Source organism: Schistocerca cancellata, chromosome 4 (genome assembly GCF_023864275.1).
Source record: "Schistocerca cancellata isolate TAMUIC-IGC-003103 chromosome 4, iqSchCanc2.1, whole genome shotgun sequence".
In the NCBI taxonomy this organism is placed as follows: domain Eukaryota; kingdom Metazoa; phylum Arthropoda; class Insecta; order Orthoptera; family Acrididae; genus Schistocerca; species Schistocerca cancellata.
The window spans coordinates 371,478,669-371,486,270 of record NC_064629.1 but is presented as its reverse complement, the minus strand read 5'-3'; the positions used below and the strand labels follow the sequence as shown (position 1 = coordinate 371,486,270).

Genomic DNA, 7,602 nt, shown 5'->3' with positions numbered 1-7,602 from the left:
ATAGTGCCATAGGGTCTCAATGCTCCAGTTACTATCTTTCCTGATACCTTATCTTGTTGAGGAGGCTTTGATAGTTTCACACAGACCACACTACTCACCATGGAGAGGTGAATCCGTACTAGTTCGTGATAATCGATATGAACGTCATCTCGTAAAAATTGTTCAGTTTTAAAAGATTTCGGTCGCCCATAAACGGTCATAAAACTCAACTTCAGTGTCGGTTTTAGTTGTGAAAATGACGTGATGCGTCGAAGAACATACGATTCACGGAAACGACTGTAAATCACATCACCACCACATGCACGCTAACGCAGCAGGGACGTAAACAAGACGCCGAAAGCAGACTGCGGCCTTCGCTGTCCACGGCTAGACCTAAACATTCTTGTGTGTATGAAGGTGGTATCTGTTCTTTCGGACATGTTCACAAGTACAGATACCATCTTCATATAAATAAGGCTTATCGGCCACTGATCTTCCTCAGTGCGGATGCACACACATTGCTCAAACTCTTAGAGGTAGATTGGCTGCCGCGAGTAATGAGTATAGCGGGCAGGGGCTCTACAAATGTAGTGTGTGGACAGAAAGTTGGAAATGTGGATCTCACGGGGAGCGTGCCAGAGATAAGTCCCTGCAGTCGCACTATCCTCTGTGTCCTCGATGGCTCAGTCGGATAGAGCGTCTGCCATGTAAGCAGGATATCCCGGGTTTGAGTCCCGGTCGGGGCACACATTTTCAGCTCTCCTCGTTGATATTTATCAACGCCTGTAAGCAGTTAATGATCTAGATTTCATTGTAATTTCATAAACATTTTTAAGTCATCGTTCCTACATCACATGTACTCGTTCACACATTATGTACACTACTGGCCATTAAAATTGCTACACCAAGAAGAAATGCAGATTATAAACGGGTATTCATTGGACAAATATGTTATACTAGAACTGACATGTGATTACATTTTCACGTAATTTGGCTGCATAGATCCTGAGAAATCAGTACCCAGAACAACCACCTCTGGCCGTAATAACGGCATTGAGTCAAACAGAGCTTTGGTGGCGTGTACAGGTACAGCTGCCCATGCAGCTTCAACACGATACCACAGTTCATCAAGAGTAGTGACTGGCGTATTGTGACGAGCCAGTTGCTCGGCCACCATTGACCAGACGTTTTCAGTTGGTGAGAGATCTGGAGAACGTGCTGGCCAGGGCAGCAGTCGAACATTTTCTGTATCCAGAATGGCCCATACAGGACCTGCAACATGTGGTCGTGCATTATCCTGCTGAAATGTAGGGTTTCGCAGGGATCGAATGAAGGGTAGAGCCACCGGTCGTAACACATCTGAAATGTAACGTCCACTGTTCAAAGTGCCGTCAATGAGAACAAGAGGTGACCGAGACGTGTAACCAATGGCACTCCATACCATCACGCCGGGTGATACGCCAGTATGGCGATGAGGAGAACACGCTTCCAATATGCGTTCACTGCAATGTCGCCAAACACGGATGCGACCATCATGATGCTGTAAACAGAACGTGGATTCATCCGATAAAAATGACGTTTTGCCATTAGTGCACCCAGGTTCGTCATTGAGTACACCATCGCAGGCGTTCCTGTCTGTGATGCAGCGTCAAGGGTAACCGCTGCCATGGTCTCCGAGCTGATAGTCCATGCTGCTGAAAACGTCGTCGAACTGTCCGTGCAGATGGTTGTTGTCTTGAAAACGTTCCCATCTGTTGACTCAGGGATCGAGACGTGGCTGCACGATCCGTTACAGCCATGTGAATAAGATGCTTGTCATCTCGACTGCTAGCGATAGGAGGCCGTTGGGATCCATCACGGTGTTCCGTATTACCCTCCTGAAACCACCGATTCAATATTCTGCTAACAGTCATTGGATCTCGACCAGCGTGAGCAGCAATGTTGCGATACGATAAACCGCAATCGCGATAGGCTAGAATCCGACCTTTATCAAAGTTGGAAACGTGATGGTACGCATTTCTCCTCCTTACACGAGGCATCACAACAACGTTTCACCAGGTAACTCTGGTCAATTGCTGTTTGTGTATGAGAAATCGGTTGGAAAATTTCCTCATGTCAGCACATTGTAGGTGTCGCCACCGGCGCCAACCTTGTGTGAATGCTCTGAAAAGCTAATCATTTGCACATCACAGTATCTTCTTCTTGTCGGTTAAATTTCGTGTCTGTAGCACGTCATCTTCGTGGTGTAGCAATTTTAATGGCCAGTAGTGTAGTTCCCGTGGAAGAAGGGACATTTTAATTGAAAGTTGTTGCCTGATATCGGTGAATAAATAAGATATTGCAGTGCCTGTGTTGTTAAGAAGAATGATGTAATGTTTCTTCGGACATGCGTGCATTGTTTTTATCTGCTGATACCAGGCAGCGACTTTCAGTTAAGGTATTCGTCCCTGCAAGGAAATTACGTAATGTGTGTATGAGTACAGATTGTGACGCAGGAGCAATGTCATATGGAAGCTTCGGTCTGGCTCTGCGTCGTACACTGATAGCAAAAGCAATTAAGGCGACTGTTTGCGTAAAGCGGGAAATCCGAGCAACTGAAAATAAATTAAATGCTTTAAGTTTTGTGCACATCATGTGTCATAGTGGATGTCTTTTACAGTTTCATTGTGAAAATCCTAAAAATTAACAGAAGTGCACTGAGTTATTCTCTTACCACTATACGACGTCAGTAATAGAGCCGGTTTTCTTCTCACACATTGAGTGACGTAAATGTAGGAGAGAGAATAGGTATTATTCCCTTAGCTCAACGTTAGCGTCATTTTCTAAGAGCATGTTATCATCACAATAAAGAAAATATGTATCATTAGATACATATCTCTTTTAAATTTTGTAAAACTCGTAGCAGAACATCAGAGCTATTGATTTCTGATATTTTGTACCCTACAAAGTGTATTCACACTAATGTTTGTATCGCTGTGGCCATTACGTCTGAGTGTAGAAATTCTCTCAAACTCGGAGAGTACCTGCAACAGTGAACTGGCAATAGAGATCAGTTTATATTTGCCACGTTAGTTGCTGAAAGAAAAAGTGAGCAATTACTTTTCATTAAAAGGTTTCTTTCAGTCAGTGCTCAAAATTGTTTAGTGGCTTCATCGGTCTCAACTGTCTATTCATTATCAATATGCCAGGAACGTTGCTTGGCCGATGGCTGCGTCAAAGCATGCTAGGAGTCGTGTTTTCACACAGCCGCCAGTCAAGGAACATTTATGAAGTGTTGGTAATGAGTAGACAGTGGAAGGCGCAGCAGGAACTACGCAGTTTTGTGAGCGTTCACTGAAGTATTCTTTATTGTGATTTAGGGATGGCTTGCACACGTATGCCCGGCACGCCTCTTCCTCGTGTTACTGGGAGGATTGTGCTACTCTAACCTGTAGCCGAGCTGTCACACAAGGTGGAAGCAGGGAAGAGACTACCCGCAGGGGTCTGGATGTGTGAGAAAAGCAATGAGACTGACAACGCTGCGAGCGGTCTGGCAACTCTGGGTTGTTATATTTCTGTGGACCAGTGTGTTCATCCTTTCAAGATGCTCAGTTCGAGTTTTAGCTCTGTACAGCCATCACATGATTTGTGATCGTGCCATTTGTGAAGTTGTGTTTTTTTTTTTTGTGTGTGACTCGAAAATGGAACAGCGGAATTTAAAGCAATGTCATGCCATGAAGGTTTGCGTTAAACTTGGAGAATCCGCGAGTGTGACCTTTGAAAAGTTTAAACAAGCCTATGAGGAACATTCCTTATCAAGAGCACTAGTTTTTGACTGGCACAAATAATTTTTGAAAGGCTGGGAAGACATTGAAGATAAACCTCGCTCGCGGAAACCAACTTCAAAAACTTAGGAAAAAGTCGAACGTGCGGTCAGACCGACGTTTAACAATAAAGATGATGGGTGACCTATTAAACATAAACACTTTTACCGTACATCAAATTTTGACCGAAGGTTTGCACATTGCATACAAGTGGATGCTGCTTCATGACATTGTCCCATGTCACACGGCCACATGCATCACGTAATTAAAAGGCATTCATGTTGTTCCACAGCCCCCCCCCCCCTTTCTGTCCTTCTGACTTCTTTCTTTTCCCAAAATTGAAAAATGTGTTAAAGAACGTCATTTTGGGACTCTGGAGAACATTCAAAAGAATGTGGCCGGTTGGAGCATTTCAGCGCTTCTATCAAGATTTGGAAACGACTCTGACTTGTTGAGGGGAACAATATTGCCGTTTGAAAGAAATAAAAACTTTGGTGGATAAAAAATCAGTCTCATTACTTTCTTTAAACGTCTCATATATTCTTGCACTACTTTGAGTCCATTCTCCGACATTTACATCCTCTGATTACGGGAGGTAAGTGAAATCTCAAAGTCAGCACTCATACACAGCATTGTAGTGTCATATATACTGTAGGTTGTGTAATATGTTAAAACTGGTGACATAAAATAGTAACATACACATTTTGTTAAAGCACTGCAGGTCGAAGAATCTCGTCGTATGTGGGAGTGGTAGCCATTTAGAATAAACGGGAGTCTTACGCAGTCTTGAGTAAGCCGACGGTTAGATATTGCCCAGGCGGCAGATACGGCAAGATCATATTTTATTTATTTATCGTGTCAAAAGTACAAAACTATCAAAAAATACATAAGTGTTGACACAATTTTACACAAAAGAAGACAAAAAATTGGACACTTCAAGTGCATTTGGTGTAGCTCTCATAAGGTCTTGCATGGAGCAGGTGGTTGGTAATGAGGAACACTGAAGGAAATGGCTGTTAGTTTGCTCAATGCCACACTGGCAAAGAACTGAGTACACAGAGAAACCCCAAGTCCGCAGATTGGTCTTGCATCTCGTTGTGTTTGATCGTAATGTCCTGGGGGAAGTTGTTCCTTTGGAGCCATCCATTCTCCCAAATACAGACATTTCTCCCGCCATCGCGAGATCCTTGCCGAATGTGAATTCTCGATGAGAGCCGCAATAGTTGTCAAGAAGCTCTTTCTTGATTTCAGCCTAGGATGTGCGGGTTGACGACCATATAGTGGATGGGCTTCCTTCGTAGTGGCCTTACTTTTCTCATATCTCGCAGCTACCTCACGTGTGATTTAATGATGAGCTATACCAGCGAGGCAATGGAGTTTGTCTACAGGAGTAGACCTTAAGCAACCCGTGATAGTCCGGTAAGACTCATTTAGAGCCACATCTACGTTCCTGGCATGACTGGACTTGTACCATACCGAACCTGCATATTCAGCAGTGGAATAACATAGAGAAAGCGCGCTTGAGCGCACAGTGCATGGGTTAGCACCCCATGATGAACCTGTCAATTTTCGCACAATGTTATTTCTGGCTTCCACTTTCTATTTGGTGTTTAGGCAATGCTTTCTATATGTTAGCGTGCGATCCAGAGATACTCCAAGACATTTGGGAGTAGGATTATGTTCGAATACGATACCTCCCCAGGATATATTAAAGAATCTATTTTCCTGTTTAGTGTTCAGGTGGAAAGCGCAGGATTAGGTTTCAAGTAATTCCCATGACAGTAAACAGCGAATTCTTCAAAAGATTTTGATAGCGTATCTTCTATAGTCTCAAAACAGTCAGCCTGAGTAGTGATAGCGCAGTCATCACCAGAAATAAAGCTTCGAGTTCCTTCAGGGATAGTTTGATCGTTGGCATAGATGTTGAATAATAGCGGCGCAAGCACGCTGCCTTGTGGTAGCCCTTTTTTCTGAGATCTCCATCTACTTTTCTTACCCTGAAATTCCACAAAAAATCTGCGGTTCTGGAGAAGGTTTCTAATATTGCACGTGAGTGTGAAATCTTTAGTTATATTATAAACTTTATTCAGATGGAGCCGATGGTTGATCGTATCGTAAGCCGCGGATAGATCGATAAAGACAGCCCCTGTATTGAGCCGTTTCTAATATCCATCTTCGATATGATGTGTTAAGTTTAATATTTGAGACGCGCAACTTTTCCCTTCTCTGGAACCTGCGTGCTGTGGTATTAGAAGAGGGTCCGCAGCTCGTGGTCGTGCGGTAGCGTTCTCGCTTCCCACGCCCGGGTTCCCGGGTTCGATTCCCGGCGGGGTCAGGGATTTTCTCTTCCTCGTGATGACTGGGTGTTGTGTGATGTCCTTAGGTTAGGTTTAAGTAGTTCTAAGTTCTAGGGGACTGATGACCATAGATGTTAAGTCCCATAGTGTTCAGAGCCATTTGAACCATTAGAAGAAGCTCCATCTTTCTAATCATTCTCTGAAGAATGAGCCTCTCCATCCATCCATCCATCCATCCGAGACATCGAATCAACGGTCCTCTTTAGGACCAGTGTTGACTATAATATCAGTGAATATCGAAAATCATATTGAATCTACGAAAAGTGTATACCGACGGGCATACCACGTAGACATCTGCGCGTAACGTACGCTCTGCCCAAGGTCGACAGGAAAAAGACAAAGTGTGCTTTTCCAGACCATCGCGTGCGTTAGAAGACATTCTAGAACCTTCGAAAAGAATTGTCGATATCGTGTGAAGATACACTCGCGTCATTCTTTACACTCGCGTCATTCTTAAGAGAGGCGGCTTGATTTCGTCCCGTGGTTATTTAAGAAGGGGCAGACTCAGATAGACTAAGTTCCTCAGTTACTTTACTACTGCATGAGAGTCAGCTACGCAGCAGAGTTGTTGCATTAGCAAATCAATGCCGTTTTGTTGAGGTCGCAATCAGAGTTTCAGCTTATGCCATGAGGACAGTTAGCGAGAGCTGTCTTCCACCAGCAGTGGCAGGTCGTGAACTAAGCTGACAGAAGTTTCACTGGGAATCGGTCTTTGTATGTTAGCGAATTAATCTGCGACTTGCAACAATTCCGTGCGACAATGTTATGGTACAAATCTTTCAATTGGACACCACTTCGGTGATTAGCGTATCTTTAACCTACCGTAGTAAATCTACTGTGGGAAGAGGTTGTACAGTCTAACGTGGAATCCAAACCACGTACCGTTCCTGACGAATCTTCACATCATTGAGATATGAAGGCTTGGTTAAAGTAGCACTGAAATATTCCATGGTACGACCGGGATTCGACCCCGCGACCTTCCTGGTTCTAGGCACGCGCTTTATTAGAGACCGCCAAAGTTTGACTATTTTCTCCCTGACAGAGGTTGTTTTGTTGCATTCCTCCCCAGCTTACTGTAAAATTCTCACGGAAAGAAATGTTTTATACAGTATATCTACTCAACACACACTGACTGACTATCGGATTCACAATGCCAACACTAGCTCTTCTCCCTATTAACTAATTACCACTGTTGTGATTAGAAGGAATCATTCCCTCTCTGACAGTGCGGTAAGAATTCCTGTCTGCCAGGTCCTAGTTATAAATAGCGACACGAATGTGCATTTATCTATCTACTTCCATCTACCAGGTGGTGGATCAAGAAAGGTAAAACAACTGTATGTACTAGTGCCGTGCTAGTAGATCGCCTTCAGGATACTGGAGAAGGGGATAAAACTCATTTCAGTCTCATTTATCATTTTGGTGTTGCACGTTTTATGCTCACTAGTGTATGTCTACAGTAT

At 43.7% G+C, this 7,602-nt stretch overlaps 1 non-coding gene across 1 annotated transcript; it reads left to right on the top strand.

Annotated features, from left to right (window-relative positions):
• The first annotated feature begins 651 nt into the window (after positions 1–651).
• Positions 652–725, top strand: Trnat-ugu (transfer RNA threonine (anticodon UGU)). The gene has a single exon. It is a non-coding gene; the product is annotated as a tRNA-Thr (tRNA).
• The last annotated feature ends 6,877 nt before the right edge of the window (positions 726–7,602 follow it).